The 25,147-nt window shown below is 34.0% G+C and overlaps 1 pseudogene; it reads left to right on the top strand.

Moving 5' to 3' along the window:
- The first annotated feature begins 6,509 nt into the window (after window positions 1-6,509).
- LOC143390090 (olfactory receptor 4A47-like) lies at window positions 6,510-7,451 on the top strand (annotated as a pseudogene).
- Window positions 7,452-25,147: the final 17,696 nt, after the last annotated feature.

The raw sequence follows: 25,147 nt of genomic DNA, 5'->3' as shown, positions 1-25,147 counted from the left end.
TTAATTTGTAAACTTAAGACATAAATATGATGTTTAAATACACATGGTCAAGAAATTACAAGTAAGTGTGTGTGTGTGTGTGTGTGTGTGTGTGTTAGTTTAGTGGGGATTGAATGCAGGGCCTTGTACGTGCCAGGCAAGTGCTCTACCACTGAGCTACATTTCCATCCCCTGATAACCCACTTCCACTATTACAGCATTAATCTATATTAACCCTCTTAAAGGTTTCACTATCAACTCTTTATTTTTAGCATGAAATTTTGAGGACATTCAAATGACAGCATAAACTTTTTGACAATTGATTAACATGCAAATGACACATCAATTTGATCAGAAGTTTGTAGCTTACATTAGGGTTTATTCTTGGGTTATACTTATATGGTCTTGGAAAAATGTGTAATGGCACAGATCTACTCTTATAGTACCTTATAGCACAATTTCACTGAACTAAAAGTCTTCTGTGCCTCATATGTTCATCTCTCCCTCCAACTGGTGACAACAACTAGTCTTTTTACTTTCTCCAGTTTTTCCATTTCTATAATGTCAAGTAGTTGGAAACATACAATATGTAGTCTTTTCAGACTGGCATAATTCATTGGATAATTGCCGCAGTCTGGCTGCAGCAAACTAACGGGTTGGGGGGCGGTGGTGAAAAGCAACTTGTGAAGATTGATGCAGTGGGAGTTGTTTATTGTAGGACAGCAGGGGTATATATACATAACTAATTACACACAGCTTATCTTAATTAACAAACTAGATATAGCAGTCAACCAATAAGGAATCATCATCTTCATGATTACACACAGCTTAACTTAATTGACATAATCTAGACACAGCAGTCAGTCATTAAGGAATCTATCATCTTAATGGCTTGATGACATTACTTCACAAACCATTCCCTCTGGCAAAATGCCAGGCGCCATCTTGACTTGTTTATGGACCCTAACAGATAATGTATATTTAACTTTCTTTATTTATTTTCATGGCTCAGTAGCTCATTATTTTTGGTAATGAAAAAATTTCATTGTCTGGATGTAACATTTATTTATGTATTCATTAACCTACTGAAAGGAATCGTAGTTTCTTCTAAGTTTTAGCAATAACAAATAAGCTGTTACAAACACTTATGCACGTGTTTCTATATGGGTATAAGTTTTCAACTTTTTGGATAATCACCATTAGAGCCCAATTGTTTGCTTTTATGTTAGAATTATGTTTAGCTTTATAAGAAACTGTTAAACTGTCTTGTGAAGTCACAGACATATGTATCTATTCTGCAGTCTACTGCCTATCCCTTTACATTTCAACTGTCTTGTTACATAACTTTTTATTATAGTCTTGAAGTTAGGTAGTGGTAGTGATCCAAATTTATTCTTTTCTCAAAATATTTTTTTACCTATTCAGAGTCTTTTCCTGGCCATATAATTTCATAGTTTGTCAGTATCTTGAAATCACTTTACAGGAGTTTGATTAGAGTTGCATTGGATGAAAAGATCAAAACTGTGAAGAATGGACATTTTGAGTGTTTCTGTACTTGAATGTGAAACTTATCTTCATTAATGTAGTCTTTTGATTTGTTCATCAGCACTTTGTAGTTTTTCTTATCTAAATTTTGTAGCTATTTGTTCTATATACACATAAATATATTATTCTGGAGTGCTAAAGTAAATGATATTGTTTTTAGTTTCAAATTCCATTTGTTATTTCTGGTTTACATAGAAAGTGACTGACTTTTGAACATTAAACATATATCCTACAGCTTTATTGTAATCATGTATTAGCTCCAGATTTCTGTAGATTTTTCTTAGGTTTTCTTCATGTAATCATATTGTCATCAAAGACAGTTTTATTTATTCCTATAAGCATACGTTTTCTTTTCTTTTTTTTCCTTGTCTTATTGCATTAGCTAGGGCTTCCAGTGTGAAGTTGAAAAGCAATGGTGAGAGGGAATTTCTTTTCCTTATTTATGATCTTAGCAGGGAATCATCTAGCTTATCACTATTAGGGATGATATCAGCTAAATGTTTTTTGTAGATGTTCTTTATTAAATTTAGGACATTTTCTTACTGAGAGCTTTTGAAATGAAGAAGTGTTTTTATTTAAATGATTTTTTCTAGGTCTGTTGATATAGTGTTTTATTTATCCTGTAGGCTGATGAGTTATATTAATTGACATGTGGATATTGAACCAACCTTCCATATGTGGGGATAAACTCAATTGGTCATGATGTATTTATTATTATTCTTATACCTTTTAATTTGACTTGCTAATAATTGTTGAAAATTTTTATAATTCCAGCAATTGGAAGTCCTTCTTAATCTCAAAAATTCAAATTTATCAGTAAGATCTATAATGCCTTTAAGTTGGTTCTTATCTGTGTCTTCTATTTCACTTTGTTCTGTCTTTTCCCTACACTATTCCCTTTAAGGGACAGTGACCTTTCAGTGTTTTGAACTTGCCTAGACCTTTACAACATTGTATCTTCTTCCCACATATAACAGTGCTTCCCATAGAAGCTACTAATGTCTCATCCTTTGGACTTCAGTTTAAATATTCACCCTTAAAAAGGGCTTTTTATAATTACCTATTCACAGAGTATTTAACTTCTATTTTCCTTCACAATAATCTGTTGGTTTTCTTATTAATATTGATCACAGATTACAATTACTTTTATAGATAGTCTCATTTTTGTGACTTAATTACAAGATACAAACCTCTGTTGGTTTTCTTATTAATACTGATCACAGATTACAATTACTTTTATAGATAGTCTCATTTTTGTGACTTAATTACAAGATACAAACCCAATGCAGTTAGGACTATAGAGTTAGTAACATGTTCTAATGTTTTCTATTTTATTAATTATTGTGTCTTAATAGCACAGGGCTTGAAACAAATTAGATGTACTAAATATTTTTAAAATAATGAACACAAACAGATGCTTAATTACTTTATAAAACTAAAAAATACATTTTAAAATATATGCAATCCCACACTCACAGGCAGGAAAAATTGAGATAGATGAAAAATTATTTTTCCCTGGCAAAGCAGGGAAATAATTGATAAATCCATCTTCAGTGAAGCAAATTAATAGGATTGGTAGTTTAAACATGACTGCCAATTGTCCCACAATGTTTTTGAGATAATTTTCCTGGCTGTATCTTCCTGACCCTAGTTATGTGATCAATCTAATGATAGGTGTTCTTTTGAAAATTTGTGAAAAATCCCAGTGAAAGCAATTAAATACAAACCAGTCTCAAATGGACACACTCCATTTGCAGGACTCCATGATTATTGTGCTTTCATGGTATAAAATGTTCAGTGATCTTTGCTCCTGTTAAGTAGAAGACGCTGTTCTCTCAGTAGCTGATATAATTATTTCAGTTTAAGAAGTTTTAGTATGCTTACAGCATGATTTATAAAAGGCACAAGAATGTTATCTTCAATTCTCAAATACAAGTATCTGGCCATAACAACAAAATTAGAGAAGATGGGATAAATGGCTGAATGGTAGTTATTTCTAGTAACCTTATAAAAGTTACTGGAAAAGAACTTAGAAAACTTTACATGTTAAAAAAGGCTAACTGTTATCTTCTTTGGGATACATACAATTTGTATTTTGTATAAATTATTTTATAAAAGAAAGTTTTAATTTTTGTTCATACCATGGAATTCCTTTGAAATAGGTTTACAATGCAAGTAATGGTTTCTGCAATATTTATAAATCTGGGGGAAATATACAGATATAGCCATATGATTTCAAATACATCCTTAAGGAATAATGCAATTTTTTCCTAGATGGGACAGGGATGTCCCTCTATTCATGAAAAGAGCAAAAATATTCTCCAAACTGTGAATAATTTTTCAAAGATAAGACTTTACAATAATGAGCAAAAACCAGACTTTGTGATTATGAGAATTTTTCATTACATAGGAAATTAAATCACTTGTATTTATAAGAATTTAATGTTTAAAAAAAATCTTCGGCAGACAGAGAGTGGCTTGTCAAGTAGTATATGATAGTTGTCATGAATATATTTGAAAAATTAAGTCAGTGCCATGTTGTGACCTCAATAGTTAGGCTTCCATCTGGAAAAAGTAGAAGACTCATGACGAGAAGCTGATTCCTCAGTCAACATCAAAATTTCTGTCATTTGATGACATGGACCCTGGTGTAGACCCAGAGACTTGATGAACTAGTGGACACATTTGGATGGCCTGAAGTCCACCTCATTTGATATGCATGACACAGGTAGGTTCTCTACAAATGCTTGTTGTTTGATGAGTATGTAAAACACTGGACATACTACAAAATTTGCACAATGTTTAGCATTATTTTAGAGACTGTAATATCTGCCTCTGCTCTCTGAAGCTGGCATCTAACAAAGAATAATGGAACGGTGGAAATGTGGAAAATCATTTTGGGTATTTGAGAAGAAGAAACTGACTTGAGCATATGAACATGGAGAATTGCAAGAGATGAACTTGGGCAGTGGCCTGGATTCCAGTCATCTGTGGTTTCTAAGTCAAGGTAGGGAGAATGGACTTTAATGAGCATACAGAAGGAATATCTTGTAGGGGTTTTGAGCAAAGGAGTAATATGATCAGAATAATATTTAAAAAGATAATTTGGGGTACTTGTTGAAGGCTAAAATGCAACTAAATAGACCTCATAGGGTCAACTGCAGTAGACGGAATGTAAGGGGATATAATGAGAATGATCAGATTTGCAATCTATTTATAAGGAAAAATTCAATAGAACTTATTAAATATATAATTAAGTAACATGAGAGGAATAAAGGAGTGAAGATATAGCTATATGATTTCAAATACATCTTCAAGGAATAATGCGATTTTTTTCCTAGAACTTGAGAACTATGAGAACTTGAACTGAAAAAGAGCAGGGAAGAAAGTATCATTTCATTAGAAGGAAGAGATTTATTGTAAAAATAATAATAATAAATAAATTACTTGTACATACCACATGGGTACCTAACTAGAGATGTCAATTCATTAATTGCAGATACTATTCTGAAAATTATGAGAGAGATTGTGTTGAAGATAGACAATTTCAGTGCTTTCTTCATTTCTAGATTAGGAGTAAGAGAGTAATCCAAATAAAGACACTAATAAGGGAGTTAAATGAATTAGCAGGATATCTGAAACTGTGATAATAGGGATCACACAGTGTGTCACATGAAAGAAGTATGGTTTTATTGTGCCTCTTCTTTTCCCTTCAAATTTATGTGTTATAGTCCTAACCTCCAGTACATCAGAGTGTGACTTTGTTTAGGCACAGGGTCTTCATGGAGGTACTCAAGTGAAAATATAAAGTCTTTAGGGTGGGCACCACTTATAATAGACCTATCAGAAGGGGACATGTGGACACTGGGAGAATGATACATGCAAAGTTGGTCACCTACCATCCAAGGAGAGAGGCCTAGAACAGTGCTTTCCCTCACAGGAGACACTGCTATTGTTAATAACACCCACTTTATGCTTCTTTTTTTATAACAGCCCTACCAAAAGAACACAGACTTTGCTATTGGGAACTCTATTGCTGGTGCAATAAATATCTTAAAAAATGTGGAAGTAGCTTGGGATTGGGTAATGGTTAGATGCTGAAAGACTTTGGGGATACATGAAAAAATAGCTTAGGTTGGCTTAAAGAGACTATGGATAGAAATATGAACATCCAAAGGAGATTCTGGTGAGGACTCAGAAAGGAAAGAGGAGACCTCTAGAGAAAGCACCCATTGTCCTAGAGAAGGCATTCCTCATTGTGGACAGAATGTTCTTAGAACAATCAATACCAGGATGCTTGTGGTTGAGGCATCCTGTGAACACAAAGGACATGTTATTGGAAAGTACAGGAAAGAAAGTATTGTTTTAAAGTCATAGCACTAGCAACTACTGGTTTTGATTCATACTCCCAATTTATGTAATTTAGTTTACTCACTGTAAACAGGTAACTTATTTAAGTGGGTCTTCAGTGTCACATCATGTGGCTTTACACATGATGTACTTTCTCATCGAATTTTCTTCTCATTCCCTCTTGTTATATCATTTCTTCTTTAAAATTAATTCAAGTATTGCTTCCTGTGATAAAACCTTTCACATCCAAGTCAGCTTAGAAATTCCAGTTGTGTTAATCCTTGGTATGACATAAATAAGTGAATTTACTATTGTACATCTCTATTTGGTTTTTAAATACTGACCCCCATCATTGTGTATCAAATCAGGACTGAAAACTTTGTCTAATTCCACTTGTTAACCTAGATATCTATAGCAGGTAACTTGACACAGACAGATGATATATATATATATATATATATATATATATATATATATATATATATATATAAACATATAACTTCACACACACTTACACACACACACACATACATATGATAAGTGGGTTAATGAATAAAGATTAAGATTGTGATAGTTCTAAGTATTTTTTCATTGTTTCGTAGGTAAGCTGCTTTTAATAATCAAAGTCATCACCAATAAAAGAATGCATGGAACAGAGGAATAATGTAACTTACTTTGTCCTCTTGGGCCTCACACAGAATCCAAAGGAGCAGAAAGTACTTTTTGCTATGTTCTTGCTCTTCTACATCTTGACCATGGTGGGAAATCTGCTCATCATTATCACCATAGCCTTCAGTAAGACCCTGGGCTCACCAATGTACTTCTTTCTTGCTAGCTTATCATTTATGGATGCCATTCATTCATCAGTCACTTCGCCAAAATTGATTGTGGACTTGTTCTTTGGGAAAAATACCATATCTTTTAAGTTTTGTATGACTCAGCTTTTTACAGGACACTTTTTAGGTGGATCAGAGGCCTTTCTTCTGTTGGCGATGGCTTATGATCGCTATGTGGCCATCTGTAAGCCTTTGTATTATTTGGTTATCATGAGGCCATGGGTGTGTGTTGTGCTGCTGGTAGTTTCCTGGGTTGGAGGATTTCTGCACTCCATAATTCAACTAAGCACCATTTATGAACTCCCATTCTGTGGCCCCAATGTCATTGACCACTTTATATGTGATATGTATCCCTTATTGAAACTCATCTGTGTTGACACCTATGTCATTGGCCTCTTAGTGATGGCCAATGGAGGACTCATCTGCACAACTGTGTTTCTGCTCTGACTCATGTCTTACGCCATTGTCTTGCACTCTCTAAAGAACTTGAGTCAAGAAGGGAGGCGGAAAGCTCTCTCCACCTGTGGCTCCCACATCACTGTGGTTGTCTTCTTCTTTGTTCCCTGTATTTTCATATACACAAGACCAGCCAAGACTTTCCCCATTGACAAACCATTGAGTGTGTTTTATACAGTCATAACCCCCATGCTGAACCCCTTCATCTACACTCTGAGAAACTCAGAGATGACAAATGCTATGAAGAGACTCTGGGGAGGAAAATTCATATCAGATAGAAAATAAATGAGTTGCACCTGGAAACTTGTAATGTACATAGAGCAGAGTCAATAAATGTGCAATTTATATAGCATTACACTGATTTTCTCTTGATTTCTACACTCATTTTATTCCTTATTTTGTAATCCTTCTATTTTTTAGATTCTTTTATGTTGATTCTTTTTATTTTGCTAGCTAAATATTTAATGCTATATTATTTTGATTTAAATTGTAGAACATGAGATTTTCAGTGTAAAGTTTTACTTTTTGAAATATAAAAAAATAAGTATAATAGATACTTATAAATATTAAAAAATGGAACTCAAGGTCTGAGGAGGTAGCTCAGTGGTAGAATGCTTGTCCAGCATGCATGAGGCCCCAGGTTCAATCCCCAGCATAAGAACAAAACAAACCAAAAACAAAGAACCCATATAAATGATACAATTGTGGAACAAATCTTCCCATCTCTCGCAAGGTTTCCTAGTGCCACTCTGAGCTGCAGTCACTGAAATGTTCTTCTGAGATTCTTCAAAAGAGAATTTTCACTCATAGAGGCATATTGACACATAAGCACAAGTGGCTACATTTTTATGTATGAAAGTTTGCACTCCATCTTCCTATTATGGTCCACATAGATGCACCACATTTTCAGTTTTCCTTTTACTATATAATACCTTATAAAGATTTTTATAAAATTAGCACCCAGTTCTCTTCATGTTGCTCCCAAACTTTTTCAATAACAAATGATTCTGCAGTAATTTTTATGCCTAAATTTGGGTTCTTTTATGGTCAGTAGTCCCTTATATTTCTTTCACAGATATCTGGAATGTTTCTTTAAAACTTAGTCCTTTGGAGTTTGTCTTTTATGTTAGTTCTGTAAATGAGATCTTCACTTCTATTATATTTTCCAAGTATACATGGTTTAGATATAGAACATTTACCTTTGTTTTGTTCATTTGGAAGTAAGAATGGTTTCTCAGTGCATAGTTCACTCTATTTAGACTTCAGTTCTGTAAGTTTTGACAAACACATGAGCTGTTTAAACAAATTACTGACACTGTCAGTAGGCCCAGTGTCTGAGCACCCTAAAATATTTCCCTGTGCAACTTTCTAGTTGCCTGTTTCCTTTCCTAAAGTTCCCGGTGAAAGCCAACCCATGTTTGCCCTTCTAGTTTTGCCTTTCCAAGAATGTGACATATAGAGATATGTAGCCTTTGGGTCTGTCTTCTTCTCATGGTATAATGTATTTGAGATGATTGTATGTTACTGTGGGCATAAATAGATCAATCATTTTTATTGCTGGGTAGATAAATACCTAGGAGTAGAAGAGACAGGTTTTTATGGCAAGGATATTTTTTTACTTTATGAGGAAATTTCAAATTGTTTTCCAAATGGTAGATTTTTGCTTCCTAGCTATCAACAAATAACATTTTCAGGTTCAACAGGTGATCCTTGTCAGAACTTGAAACTATTGAGCTTACATTTTTTAATCATCTTAATTGTTTTGTAGTTATTCCATATTAAAGCTTTAATTTTAATTTTCTGAATGAATAATATTGAGCATCTTTTCATGGCTTGATTGTGATTTATATCTTGTTTGGTTAAACATTTCTTCAGTTCTTCTGTGTACTTCATGAAGCTGATATTGAATTTATGTGCGTATCAAACATTTTGAGAACAATTCTTACTTGGTCCTGTAATTTGCAAATACTCTCTGCCCCTCTGTGGTCTATTGGCTTGTCATCTGTTCTCTGGAAAGTGGCCAATGAAAAGCAGATTTTGCCATTTTTATTGGAGTACAATTCATCATTTTTTCTTTTATTGATCATGGTTTTATTTCCACATTTAGTAAACTTTTGCCTAACCCAATGTCACAAAATTTTTCTCTTCTGTACCCTTTTAGACATTTTATAGGCTGAGGTTTGACATTTAGGTCTATAAGCAATTAGTTTAATTTTTATATTTAGAGGTATTGACCAAAGTTCACTCTTTGCAAACGGATATCTAATTACCTCCTCATCATTTGTTGAAAAGATTACCATTTCTTCATTGAACTACCTGTGCAATTTTGTCAACAAAATCACCCAGGCAGGGATCTGTTTGTGGGCTCTGTTCTGTCTGCTTGATTCTATGTGCATCCTTTCTCTAATGCTATACATCACAATCTGTGTACAAATCAGGTACTGTGAGTCCTTTAACTTTCTTCCTCTTCAAAATTATTTTGGCTATCCTAGCTTTTTGAATTTCAGTACAAATTTTTAAATCAACTTGTCAAATTCTAAAAAAAAAAAAAAAAAAACCCTCACTGATTTGTTGTTTAGAACTGCTCTGAGTCTTTCAGTCAACTTGGAGGTTTGAGATCTTCACACAAATGCGTTTTCTAGTTCTTGACTGTGGGTTACCTCCTTACATATTTAGATTTAGATGTTCTTTGATTTCTTTCATAGGTGTTTTGTGGTTGAGGGTTTGCAGCTGAGGGTTTGTCAACTTCATTTAATTTTGTAAAAAACAACTATTCTATAAATATTTTTCTCTTTTTTATCTTCACTGTTTGATGTGTTAATAACCATTCTACTCTTCATTATTTCCTTCCTTCTGATTTGTTCTTTTTCTAGCTTCTTGAGGTTTTTAGTTAGGTTTTTAATTTGAGGTTCTTTCTTGTTTTTAAGGTATGCTTTGAATACAATTAATTTTTAACTTAGTATTACTTTTACTATGTCTCATTTATATAATAAGGGTGAATCTCAAAAAATCAAAGCATGGTGACTTATGCCTGCAATCCTTGCCATTCTGATGGTGGCAGCAAGAGGATAATAAGTGTGAGGCCAGTCTCAGTAACTTAGTGAGGCCCTAAGCAACTTTTCTCAAAAGAAAAAAAAAATTTAAAATGGCCAGGGATGTAACTCAGTGGTAAAGCACCCCTGGGTTCAATTCCTAGTACCAAACCAAACAATAAAACAACCAAACAAACACACAAAAAGAAAAGCACATTTTCAAATACCTCCTGAGTTCAATAATACAAGTCATCAGGGACATGCATATTAAAACCACAAGGAGATACAACCTGACATCTGTTTGAATGGCTGTTATCAAGAAGGTAACAAGTATAGACAATTCTATGGAGCAAAGGGAATTTTGTACACAGTCAATGGGAATGATAACTGGCACAGAAATTACGAAAAACAGTAGGCAGCATCCTCAAAATATTATATATCATCTAGAAATTCTAATTATGCATATTTTATATATATAAAATATAGATCCCAAAGAGACTGCACTTTTATGTTCACTGCAACATTATTCACAAAAATCAACATATGAAAATTATTTAAGTAAGCATTGATATATGATTTTATAAAGAAAACATGATGCATGTATGTGGATAGAATATTATCTTCTTCTAAGAAAGAGAGAAATATTATAACAAAGAGCCAAATATTATCATTTGTGAAAACAAAGGATTACCCAGAGGACACTATGCTAAATTTCATAAGTCAGACAGAGAAAGACAAATACTGCATGGTATCACTCATATCCAAAATAATTCCACTCATGGAATCAAACAGCAGAATGCTGGTCACCAGGACAGGAGGGTAGGGTAAAACTGGAGGTGTTTCTCAGAGATTATGAAGCTTCCTTATCAAGATAAGTGATTTCTTATAAATTAAAACTACAGTGAGATTCCATCTAATCAGAATGGCAATTATCAAGAGTAACAATAAATGTTAGCAAGGATGTGGGGGGAAAGGTTCACTCATACATTGCTGGCAACACTTCAAATTGGAGCAACAACTCTGCAAAGCAGCATGTCGATTCCTCAGAATACTAGGAATGGAACCACCATTTGACCCAGTTATCCCACCCCTCAGTTTATACCCAAAGGACTTAAAATAAGCATACTACAATGACATAGCCACATCAATGTTTATAGCAACTCAATTCACAGTATCCAAGCTATGGAACCAACCTACATGCCCTTAAACAGATGAATGAATAAATAAAATATAGTGAAATAATACTCATCCATAAAGAAGAATGAAATCATGGAATTTGCTGGTAAATTGATGGGACTGGAGAATATCATGTTAAGTGAAATAAGCCAGTCCGAAAATCCAAAGGCCAAATGTTCTCTCTGATATGTGGATTTTAACCCACAACAAAGGATGGTGGGAAGGGGAAGAATAGAAGTCCATTGGATTAGGCAAAGAGGAATGAAGGGAAGGGAAGGTGGGGGGAATAGGAAGGATGTAGAATTAATCAGACATAACTTTTCTATCCTAGTATATGAATACATGACCAAGGTAACTTCAACCACAAGAATAGAATCCTAATAAGAGTAAGTTATCCTCCATGTGTGTACAATATGTGAAAATACACTTCACTGTCATGTATCTGTGAAAAGAACAAATAAAAAAAAGATAAGTGATTTCTGATGTCTGATGCACAGCATGTAGCTATAGTTAACAATACTGTATTGTATACTTGAAATTTAAGAGGAATATTCTCACCCCTCAAAAAATTAAAGTTTAACTATGTGAGGTGATGAGGGGAGGTAATTGTGGTGATCATTTCACAATGTACACATATACAAAATATCATGTTGTACACCCAAAACATGTATGATTCCTATTTATCAATTATGGAGGACTGAATTAAAACAAGGTATATCCTATGCTTTTATAATTATGTCAAAATGGATTCTATTGTCATTTAAAATAACCAATACAAAAGATTAATTTTTTTAAATAGAGCTAAAAATGTTTTAAAAGAAAAAATAACACTAATGCAATTTAATAAAAAAATGGTTTCTACTCAACTCAACTTGCCATTTTTCTTTGCAGTTCTATTAAGCTTTCAAGTCTAATCCACTAGAGATTTACAGTTAAATTATTTTGTTTACATTTTACTTAAATTGTCCATTTCTTTTTGTAGTTATGTCAACAATTTTATGAAAGTTATACTTATTTGGTGGTTTGTTTTCAATTTTAGGAAATGCTTCTTTTTCTCTTTTTAATTTTCCAGGTACATATTTACCTCATTTCCATTATCTTCAGCTTCTTTCTCTGTCCAAATTCTAAAACTGATAATAAAAATCCCCTATTTAATTGGATTCATTACTGAATTCAGTATAATATAAAATAATGATGACAAAAGCTGAAATTTATTTACTTTTATTTTATCAAGCTTTTAAAAATATCAGGAATGGTGTAATTTGTCCAAATGCCTTATTATCAGTTGTTTAGATGACTACACAATTTAATATTTATGTATGTTGATGAGATAAATTATATAATAGGATGTTAGGCATTGGTTAATCTCTGCATTGCTGAATAAATTTTGCTAGCCAATATGTTGTATTGTTTTCTTGTATTGTTGGAATCTGTTGGTTCTTTTCAAAAGATTTCCATGTTGGTTTTTATAAGTTAAAGTAGTTAATATTTCTATATGTGCCACATTATTTGGAATTTTACATCAATGTTATATATGAAGACTTATATAATCACCCTTTAAAAATCTACCCCCAACTCCTCATTCTTCTGTCACGTGTAATGTTTACTTTCACACTTTGTTAATACTTTAGCTAGCATGCTGTGTAACATGCTCTTAAAACTTTATTTTCTGTTTTTCTTTAAAATATAAGCTCACTGATAAATCTTCAGCACCTAATAATGCTGGACAGAATAAATTATAGAATTAATACCTTATAGAAAAATTATTTTTACAATTAAAATAATTTATTACAGTTTAAGTAGCATTAGAATGATGTTTTCAATGAAGGTTAGTGAGTAAGAAGCATTTCCAGTTTTACAAAAAACTTACCATTTTCAGGACTTGATCTAGGCATATTATGTGTGTTTCATGATTTAAACCTCCAATGATATGTTGATGTAGGCGCTATTATTGAACCCTTTTTGCAGTTGTACAGAGGTTCATGGACATTAAAAACCCTGCAAAAGGTCATGAGTATGTATGTCAAAAACTAAATCCCAGAAGTTTTGCCTGTGCTCAGGTATGATAGGCACTATTACCTGGTGATAATGACAGGGCCTCCAGACATATTTGCATAAGTTGAACAAATAGTATTCATTGCTTCTTTTACTTATTTATTTACTTTTTGCTGTTTGTAGTTCTATATTTTGTAGTTTTGTTAAAATATTTTAAGCTTGACTTATTTTCAGATTCAGCAGTTGCAAGAATTCCTGGATACTCTTCACACAGTTTCCCCAAATAGTCATATATTGTTTTCTACATTTGCTTTTTGCTTTCTTCTCTCTCTTTTTTTTGTGTATTTGTTCATAAGTATATATTACATTGTTATGAATACATGCAAATATCATTTTCTTGTCTATCATTCTCTGTCATATATTTGTATAAATTTATTTATATTTTTATGCAATTTAAGAGCTAGTTGAAGATAAGTTGTAAATATGATTACTCTTTAGCCCTAAAATTTCAAAGCATTTACAAAATGCATTTTATTGCACTACCACAGCAAAGTGATCAAATTGAAGAAATTAACACTGAAAAAAATGCTACTATGTAATCTACCCAGCTTGGTATCCTTTCTCTAATTTTCCCAATAATATGCTCTTTTGTAGCAAAAGAGAATTCAAGTTCAAACACTTCAAACACTTCATTTTACTGTCATAGGCACAGCATGTATTTCTTTAATATGAAATTATTCCTAAATTTTTCTCTATATCTTCTGACATTGGCTTTGCTGTAAAGTACAAGTCAGTTATTTTGCAGAATGTCCTGTGTACTCCTAATTAAGTCTGTCTACCCTTTCTTTATATTTCAATTCAGTTTATGCCTTTGGCAGGAGTATCTCACAAGGGATCCTGAATTCTCAGATACCTTAGGAGTCACTTGCTGCTGATGGACCCATTGCTTGCAAAGTTGCTTTTGATCATTTGGTTATGATGTTTCTCTCTCTTTTCTTCATGGTTTGTTTCTTACCATTAAAAACACTTTTGAGGGGTATTTTTTGATGTATGTTAATACTATTAATCTGTCTTCCTCTTTGCTCTTTCCAATTTAAGGGGCTCCTATGAACAGTCAACTGCTTTGGACAACTCTTTCAAAGGATGTGTTTTGAGACAGAGAAAAAGATCACTGCCTGATTCACATAGAAGCCTTAATATGAGTTAATTTTGCAAAAAGAGGCAAATTTATTGAAGCTAGAAGGTAATAGAGCTAAGGAAGGTTAAATATGTCTCTCCAATTTGATGGGTAGTAACAACGTATAGGAAGGGAGATGGGAGGAGCTGCCTGTTGATTGGATGAATAGTAGGGGAAGAATTCAGGCTCTTCTGAGTAGACCTAGATGACCATCTTGCCTCTTCAAAGGTCACATGTTTTGCTGGGTGTGGTGGCCCATGTCTGTAATCCCAACAGCTCAGGAGGCTAAGGCAGGAGGATCATGAGTTCAAAGCCAACCTCAACAAAAGCAGGGGCTAAGCAACTCAGTGAGACCCTGTCTCTAAATAAAATGCAAATATAGGGCTGGGGATGTGAGGTCAATCCCCAGTACCAAAAAAAAAAAAAAAAAAAAAAAAAAAAAACCATTTTTTTTCTGGATAAGGGAAGTTATCAGGTTCTCTGTAGGGATTGTCAAGCTGAGGAGGAAAATCGTCATCACATGGCCAAGCAGGATTCTTATGCACATTTCCACTCTTGAAAAGCCATTTCAAGCTGACGCTGAGAGAACTTCCTAAAAAACTACATGTGGACACTGTTATTCTGGGAATTTACATCCAGGTGTGTCCAAAATGTAGCAGGTTTCAGTTTTTTCTTCATTTGGTAACAAACAAGCAAACAAACAATGTCTCTTGCTGTGTTTGGATGGTTTCCAAGAGGACAAGGAGAAAGTAGTGAATTCATGTTATTCCAAAAGTCTGAACAACGGATTATTAAGATATTAGAAGCTACCCATATTTAAACAGCTTAGATTTTATTTGGTACCTATGTTGTTGTTTTTTAAATTATTTCAGTGATAGATAGACACAATACCTTTATTTTATTTATTTATTTATTTATGCAGTGCTGAGGATCACACTCAGTGCCTCACATATGCTAGGCAAGCGCTCCACCCCTGAGCTACCCTCCCAGCCCCTGCTACCTACATTTAACTGGTGTTTTCCCACAAAAGATTCAAAGTGTGACCTCTGACAAGAAGCAGCAGCACATGCAGCCTCTCTGTGGTGAGAACGGTGAGGATACTGAAGTGCACAACAGAAAGGACATGGTCTGTTATGATGTAGATCTAGAAATATCCCTGCAAAAGGTCACATCTTGACAGCATGACCCCAAGCACAGGAAGGTTCAGAGGACAGAATTAAAGACAATGATGGGAACTCGGCATCTCATCAGTGGATTAATCCATTTGGCAGATTAATAATCTGAAAGGACTCCCAGGTGGTAACTGTAAGCAGGTGGGGGATTGCTGGAGGAAGTGGGTCACTGGGGGCCTGTCCTTGAGGATTGTATCTTAGTCCCTGGCTTTTTGAACAGTCACATTTTCTCTCTGTTTCTCTTTCTCTGACTCTTCTCTTTCCTTTCTTCTCTTTCTCCTTCCCCCTGGTATAGACATCATCCCCACGCCCTTCCTCCATGATATTCTGCGTCAGCTCAAACCCAGAGCAATGGAATCAGCAGACCATGGACTAAACCATTAAGGCTGTGAATCCAAAATAAACTTTTTGTCCTCTAAGTTGTTCTTGTCAGGTGTTTTGGTCACAGTAGAGAAAAGCTGACTAACACACTGACCAGTTGGAAGAGGCTAGAGGCTTGAGGACACTCCTGATGACATTGCATTTTCTCACCTCAATTAGGGAAGCACCACTGATGTCAGAATCCCATTTTTGTCTCATGTATTTCTGTTTTGACATAACGACTCACATAAGGAGGAAGAACATTCTGCTTTAAAATAACTCTTGAAAAAGAAAGACTCGTTTTAACGTCTGACTATTATGAAGAACACTGATTTTGGCTTTAATATTTATATTTCTACTTTAAGAAAAACCAACCTATTCTTCTATCCTAATGTATTGTTCATAAAGTGTTGCAGAATTAACTAACGCACTTAAGAACCATATTTATGACGGAGGCCCACCCTAGTACCACTTGGCCCACTGCCCCAGAAAGGCACACCAGGCCCATGCTGTGGTTCCCTATTCACCAAAGTGTGGCTCCATAGCCCAACATCAAGGTAACCATAAGCTTAACCCGCCACAGCCACCAAAGTGAGACAGCACTGCTTCTATCTAGGGACAATAATCAGGACCTGCTAAAACGTCACCAAAGTCCCTGCAGACCTGGTTGCACCAGAGGTATCTCTACTAGGGGTGCTAACAGTTATCCTGTCTCAGAGTCCTCTCTCCTGTTTCTCCTGCTAACAGCCAACTTCTTTTGATTACTCTTTCACTAGTCATATAATCTAATACCTCTATATTCTTACATCCTACCTCATACACATCACAGCCTACCTCCCCCATCTACAATTAGAAACTGTAAAGTATTATGTAAACCTATTCACTATATGGTAGAAATAACTGAACTCATCATTTCTGTTTATAGCAACAAATCTGTGATTGTCAAAATAGAAGCTAATTTATGATTTATTGATACATATTGGTTACATTGAATGCTGTAATATCACTATCTCCCTTAAAGGTGAGGTATTTGTAACCTGCAGGGATACTATAAGATAATAGGGTAGAAGTTGCAATACCTCAGATCTACAGTGCAAGAGAGGAAGACACATAGACATCATGAAAAAACAAGGGAGGAAAGTGCCCCAAACAAACCAAGATATTATGACAATAGAATCCATCAATAGCACAGCAGATGAAATGTCAGAGAAGGAGTTCAGGATATACAGAATTAAAATGATCTGGGAATTAAAGAATGACCTAAGTGAGCAAATATAGGCAACCATCGTTACACCAACAAAGAGATTAGAGAGCAAATAGAGGGAGCAAGAGATTATTTCAAGAAAGAGAGAGATTTTGGGGGAAAAAAATCCTTAAAATGAAGGAAATAATAAACCAAATTAAAAACTCACTAGAAAGCATCACCAACAGACTAGATCATTTGGAAGACAGGATCTCAGGCAATAAAGTATATAATATATAATATTGAAAATAAAGTTGACCACACAGTAAGAATGATAAAAAACCATGAACATAACATCCAAGAATTGTGAGATAGCATCAAAAGACCAAATCTAAGATTTATTGGGGGTAAAAAAAGGCTCAGAGATTCAAACCAAAGGAATGCACAATCTCTTCAATGAAATAATATCAGAAAATTTCCTAAGCATGAAGAATAAATTGGAAAATCAAATACAAGAGACCTACAGGAGACCAAATGTTCAAAATTACAACAGATCTACACCAAGACACATTATAATGAAAATAACTAGTATAGAGAATAAGGATAGAATTTTAAATGCCACAAAAGAAAGAAATCAGATTATATTATGGGGGAAGACTAATCTGGATCTCAGCAGATTTTCAAACCAGACCCTCAAAGACAGGAGATCCTTAAACAACAGATACCAAGCTCTGAAAGAAAATGGATGCCAGCCAAGAATCTTATCTCCAGCAAAATTAAGCTTCAAATTTGATGACAAGATAAGAACCTTCCATGATAAACAAAAACTAAAAGAATTTATGGCAAGAAAGCTTGCTCTACAGAACGTTCTTGGCAAAATATTTCATGAGGAGAAAATGAAAATCTGCAAAAGAACTACACTAAAGGAAAGGCCAACCAAAGGATAAACAAGGTCAAGTTAAATACCAAAAATAAACAAAAATGGCTGAAAATACAAATCATGTCTTAATAATAACCCTGAGTGTTAATGGCCTAAACTCACCAATCAAAAGACATTGGCTGGCAGATTGGATTTTTTTTTAAAAAAGACCCAACAATATGCTGCATTCAAGAGACTCATCTCATAGGAAAAGACATCCTCAGACTGAAGGTGAAAGGTTGGGGAAAAACATACCACTCACATGATCTATGGAAACAAGCAGGGGTTTCCAGTCTCATATCAAATAGAGTAGACCTCAAGCAAAAGTTAATCAAAATGGATAAAGAAGGACATTTCATACTGCTTAAGGGAACCTCCATCAGCAAGACATTAATATCATGATGGACACTACGGAAATACAAAAGATGATTGGAAATCATTTTGAAAATTTGTACTCCAATAAAACAGAAAATATCAGAGGCATCGACAAATTTATAGAGTCATATGATTTGCCCAAACTGAATCAGATGATATACACAATTTAAATAGATCAATTTCAAGCAATGAAATAGAATATGCCATCAGAAGCCTACCAACAAAGAAAAGCTCAGTACCTGATGGATGCACAGCTGAAATATACAAGATACACTTGTAGATGTGAGGCCGCGGCAGGTTTTAGGTCTTTGGGGAGGATGCCCTGGAAAGAATTGTGGGGCAACAATTTCCCCCTCTCTCTCTTTTTCTTGTTCCAGAAATAAAGTGAAGAGTTTGCTCCACTACACACACCTTACCATGAGGTGCTGCCTCACTACCAGTCCATAGCAAAGGGGTCTATTAGTCATGGGCTGAAAACTTCAAACCTGTGAGCCAAAAGATAGCTTTTCTCTTATTAAGTTGATTTATTTCAAATATTTGCTACAATAATGGAAAGAAGACTAACATACATATAATAACTCTAATATTTTGTTCTAATGGAGACCATCACTTTTATTTTTATCATGCTCTCCTACCTACTTTTGTATAGGTTAATTTTGTGGGGATTTTTATGCTATTAGTTAAAAGATTATTTAATCCATTCTTTCTTTTTTTTTCAAAATAATTTACTTAAGACCTTAAATTTTCCTCTGAGAACGGGCTTTAGTGTCCCATGGTTTCAGATGTTTGGTGTTTTCATTTGAATTATTTTGTATGTCCCAGTATTTGATTTTGACTTGCACTTTCACTAGAGAGTTTTTAAAATACGGTTCTGGGTAGTAGCAATTTAAAAATTGCAATTGTTTTCTACTGGCTTTCTGATTGATTTATGAATTTATTTTAAAAAGCAGAATCAGACTGGTTTAATACTGTCATTTAAAAACACCTAAAACGTGTTTTTCACACTTCTGTGTATCAGGCACAGCAGAAACAGTTCATGCACATTTTGTTATCTTATCAAAACCTCTTGAATCACTTATTATTCAAGAGTAAAGTGACACTTAAATACATTTTAAAACAACTTTTTCAAAGTTATAAAAAAATAAGAAAGCAATCACTGATGACCTGCTTCCAATCTATGCATAATCCTGTTCAAAGTCTGCAGTACGTTCTGCTCAAAATGGCGTGATTATTCCATCTTACCTTATTTTGGTATTCCTATTACTCAGCTCCAAATGTGGGTTCCTGGGTCATCTACCTTACCTTTAGGCAGCTTTCTGCTTCCTTATCTTCAATACCTATCAGGTTTTTTTGTTTGTTTGCTTGTTTGTTTGTTTGTTCACACTTTCAGAAAGATTTAATTAACTTTATAGATAACCCACCCAGGAAAAACTCACCTGCCAACATCTCCAAACTGCTGCTCCAGAGCTTCCAGCCAGTGGACTTTATTTTTAGAGAAGTTTCAGGTTCACAGAAATTTGAGCAGAAAGTACAGAGAGTTCCTGTATTAATTCCTGACCTGCCCCATAGTCTCCCTCATTGTCTTTTATTCTATTTTCTGCTGCTTTCACAGAATAAATGACCCTAATGAACTTATAAAGAAGAGAGATTAATTTGCTCACGGTTCTGGAAGCTGGGAAGCCCCCGAGCATGGCACTGATTTTAGAATAAAAGCTTTTAGCTTCACCATTAAGAATGATGTCAGTTGTAGAGTATTTGTACATCTCTTCAAGTTTAGGAAATTTTCTTCTATTTCAAGTCCACTGAGAATTCTTATAATGAAGGGTATTGAATGTTTTAAATGCTTTTATGCTGTACAATTATATGATTTTGCTCTTTACCCTTTGGTCTGATGGATTACACTAATTGATTGAATGTTGAACCACCCTTTCCTACCTGGGACAATCTTAGTTGGTCCAGGTGTATAATTGTTTTCATACACTATGAATTCAGTTAGCTGATAGCTGGTTGAGAATTTTTGCTGGAACACAGTCCTCCTTATTCTCATTTGAAAAGAACTTTAGGTGAAATCCAAATTCCTTATTCCTTGCAATGTCCAAAGTGTTTGGCCTTGTCCATATCTTCAACTTCACCTTCTTCTTTCCTTTCCCTTTCTATTTCCCCTCAGGTGCAATGACCTGTCAGCATCCTGAACTTGCTCAGCTCTATTCAACTTTGGAAATTCCTGTACATAACAGTAATTCCCATAGGAGTATCCTTTGGATTTAAATATCACCTTTAAAAGGGCTTTATCTAATTATTTAATTCACAAATTATGTCACTCCTATTTTCCTTGACAATACCCTGTGTGTTGCCTGATTAACACTGATCACTGATTATAATTACATTTTTAGGTATTCCCATTGTTATTTTGTGACTCTATAAAGCCAATTCAGGTAGGACTATATTTATATATTTTTCTTCTAGTTTATTAACTATTCTTTCTACAACTAATTACATAGAATCTGAAACAAAATAAATATCTTTAATTTAAAAAGAAAAAATGCATAAGTAGTTATACAACTACTGTAAACACGTGTCCAATACCACATGGATAGAGAGAAAAACATTGAATATTATATAATTGGAAATAAAATTTTCTTGAAAATGAGGAAAAGAAGTGATAAGTTCATTTTTATTTGTACAAACTAACTGGATTTATGTTTATTCTTGATTTTTCAATTGCCTCATAATGTTTCTGGAACTATTTTTTTCTTCATTACATCTTTTTTTATTCCAGCTATGTATTTGATCTGATGATACCATTACAAATAGATGTTATTTCAAGTTTTATTTGGAAAAACCCAGTGAAATTAATTAATTGCAAGAATGAGTCTTGGACACATTCCAGTTGCAGGACTCCATGATTAATGTGGTATCATCATATAAAAATCTTCAGTGATCTTTGCCTCTGTGAGGTTAAAGATGCTGTCTTCTTAGAAATTGATAAATTATTTCAAATGATGCAGTATTAGACTTAGAACAAGGTCTACAAATAACAAAGGAATGATATATGCAAAAATTAAGTACAAGTATATGATCATAAAACAAGTGGAGACAGGTTTTCCAGCTGAATGGTAGTTATTTTTTTTATTATTATTAAAGTTACCAGAAAATAACTTAGAAATATTTTCCTGTTAAAAATACTAGATATTACCTTTTTGTGTTAACACTTTGCATTTATGATAAAATATACAAACATGGAAAATTATAAATTTTCTGTCTGCACCATGGGGTTCCTTTGAAATTAATCTACAATGAATGTAATGATTTTTGCAATATTTACAAGACATTAGATAAAATTGACAGGCATAATTTTATGATTTCAAATATATTCTGAAGAAACAGGATAGTCTTTTGTGTGCATGCATCCTGGATGGCAGAGGGAATTCCAGCTATTTATGAGTGTATCTAAACTTCTGAAGGTAAGACGTCACACTTGGTAGCAAAAACCACAATTGGAATTGTGTGAATTTTTTATTAAATAGGAAATTATATCACTTTAAGTTTCCAAACATTAGAATGTTGAGAAAACTTCTATAGGCAGAAAGTGAATGGTCAAGTTTTACCTTTTTTAATTTTTTTTTATATTTTTATTGTTGGTTGTTCAAAACATTACATAGTTCTTGACATATCATATTTCACATTAGATTCAAGTGGGTTATGAACTCCCATTTTTACCCCGTGTACAGATTGTAGCATCACATCGGTTACATATCCACTGTTTTACATATTGCCATACTAGTGTCTGTTGTATTCTGCTGCCTGATAGCTGTCCTGAATATATTTTTAAATTTTTTAAAATTAAGTCAGAGGCCATATTATATCTTCAAGAACTATGCTTCCACCTGGAAAGGTAGAAGACCCATGCGAAAAGGTGATTCCTCAGTCAGACCAAGATTTGTGTCCTTTGAAGGCATGATGCCTGTTGCAGATCCTGAGTCTTAATGAGTTAGTGGACACTCTGTGATGGCTGGAAATTCACAATATCTGACCAGCATGACACAAGGTAGGTACTATACAGATACAAGTTGATAGAATTAATAAATAAAAGATTACCTATGCAATGCAATCTTCTACAGGATTTATCATTAATTTAGATGTTGTGATAATTAATAATTAATCTCTGAAATTAGCATAGAATAGGTGAGAATAAAGTGGTTGAAAAACATGGAATGTAATTTAAATGAATTATAATGTTATATATAACTAAATAGAACCAATAAACATAAGAAAATGCACATAAAAAGTACCAGGTACTCAATCTACTCTTTCCAGTACGCTTATCCAAGCAAATATTGACTTGTTCAATAGATAATCTGAAAATTCTATCAAAAGATGCTTTAATTTTAGGAAGGAAATTGCTTTAATGTTATAAATGAAAATGTTTTGCAAAATCATGAGGAGATCTGCTGATAAATATCTAGAAAAGGAAGACAGAAATGCTTATTTTATGACTTTTCAAGTCAATGTTCTTAGAAAAAAGATAAAATGATAAGGGAATTGGGAAAATGTGGTTGAAAAGAATTATGGATATTTGAGGATTAGTGAAAATCTTTGAGCAGATGAACATGGAGAATTCTAAGAGACGAATTTGGATAGTTGCCTGAATGACAGTCGTCCAGAATTATGTAGATCAAGGTAAAGACAATGGATTGATTTATTGACCATGAGATCAGAATCCCTCATTGGGGTTTTGAGCCAAGGATGGGGATGATCTGATTAAGACTGAAAATGCTAAGTTGGGCTACTTCAGCAAAACAGTTTGTTGGAGGCCAAAATGAAAGTAGATAGACCTGTCAGAGGGGTACTGCGTTGGACCAGAGATGTAATGTGTATACCGAGGAGGATCAGATTTGCAATAGATTAAAATGGAGAGTGAACAGGACCTATTGAAAGAATGAATAAGTAACATGAAAGGAATAAAAGAATCAAGGATATTGTCAGAATTTGGCCTGAATAATTGCATGAAAAGAGGAAACACTGGTTAGATATAAAGAAAATGAGAAGTAAAAGATTTATTGTGGAAAAATTAAAAATTTACTTTTGTAATTACTAAATGGATATCATTTGGAGGTGTCAATTAAATGGTTGCAGACACCAGTTTGAAAGTTAGGGGAGATACAGTGGTGAAGACAGACAATTCCAGAGTGCTTTAAGCATTTACATGTTAGGAAAAGAAAGAATATCCAAGTAAAGGTACTTAAAAGTGGTTTCAATGAATTGGTAGGACACAGAGACTATGTGATAATTATTGGTCACACATTATGCAATATACAATACTATGGTTCCCTTGTGTTTCTTTCTCCCCATTCCTCCCTCAAATTAATGTTGAAGACCCCACACTTCCAATATCACAGAATGTAACTTTATTTGGGAATAGGGTCTTTCCAGAGCTCATCAAATTAAACTAAGGTTATAAAGGCTAATCTCATCCAATGTGACTGGTGATCTTTTAGAATGGAAAATTTGGATACAGGAAGAACAACACGTGAATACAAAGTTGGTTACCAGCAAACCAAGGAGAGGGACCTAGTAAAGCCCCTTGCCTCATAGTCTTCTGTGAGAATCAACACCATCCATACCTTTATTTTGAATTTTAGTATTCAGGACTCTGAAACAACAATTTTCTGTTGATCAAACCATTCAGTAGATGCTACTGTTACAGAAGCTCTAGCAAACATACAGCTTAGCTGATGGGAAATGGGGATGGGGTGCTGCTGCAATAAATATCCAAACATGTGAAAGGAGCTCTGAGATTGAGTAATGGGTAGAGATGCTGCAAGAATTTTGAGACTGTGATAGAAAAAGCCTAGATTTCCTTAAAGAAACTGAAGCTAGAAATATTGAAAGGTGATTCTGGGGAGGACTCAGAAAAGGAAGAGGAGAGCTGTTGAGAAGGCATTCTTTTCTTAGAAATGACAAACATTGATAGACTGTACAATGAATGTGTAACTGGAAAGTGGAAGAAGGGCAATCAATCACTCTTAAGAGTCGTAGCTTTATCAACTAACACAGTGACTTTGGGTTTAAGATCTTACAATCTTAATTTATTTTACTCACTCTCAATATGCAAATTGCCTTAAGGGTATCTTAGGTATCACACTTGAGATTCTTACAGTATTTACCCATGTGTATCTTTTCATGGAATTTCTTTTTCATTCATATTGTTAGGTCACTTCTCATGTAAACTCATAATAAGTATGTTTCCTCTGAGAAACCTCCCCAGATTTCAGGAGGCTTAGCAATTCCACCACTGTGGAACTATAGTACAGCATAAGTAAACATGTTTGTAATGACTCTTATTATATTCATCTTTAACTGTGTGACTTCATCGTTATGTATCAAATCACTTAGGCCAGTGAATCCCTATATTATTTATCTTGGTAAACCAGATACCTGCTGCAGGTAGATTGATGCAAATAGATGCTTCTTGCACATATTTTAGAGAATGAATGGATAAAGATTAAGGTTGTAATACTTCTAAGGAAGTTTCTATTGCTTTGTAGATAAACTGCTTTAATATCTGGAATCAGCATCAATAAAGGAATAG

This window comes from Callospermophilus lateralis, chromosome 2, assembly GCF_048772815.1.
Source record: "Callospermophilus lateralis isolate mCalLat2 chromosome 2, mCalLat2.hap1, whole genome shotgun sequence".
NCBI classification, from domain to species: domain Eukaryota; kingdom Metazoa; phylum Chordata; class Mammalia; order Rodentia; family Sciuridae; genus Callospermophilus; species Callospermophilus lateralis.
This window is presented reverse-complemented; position numbering and strand designations above follow the sequence as displayed.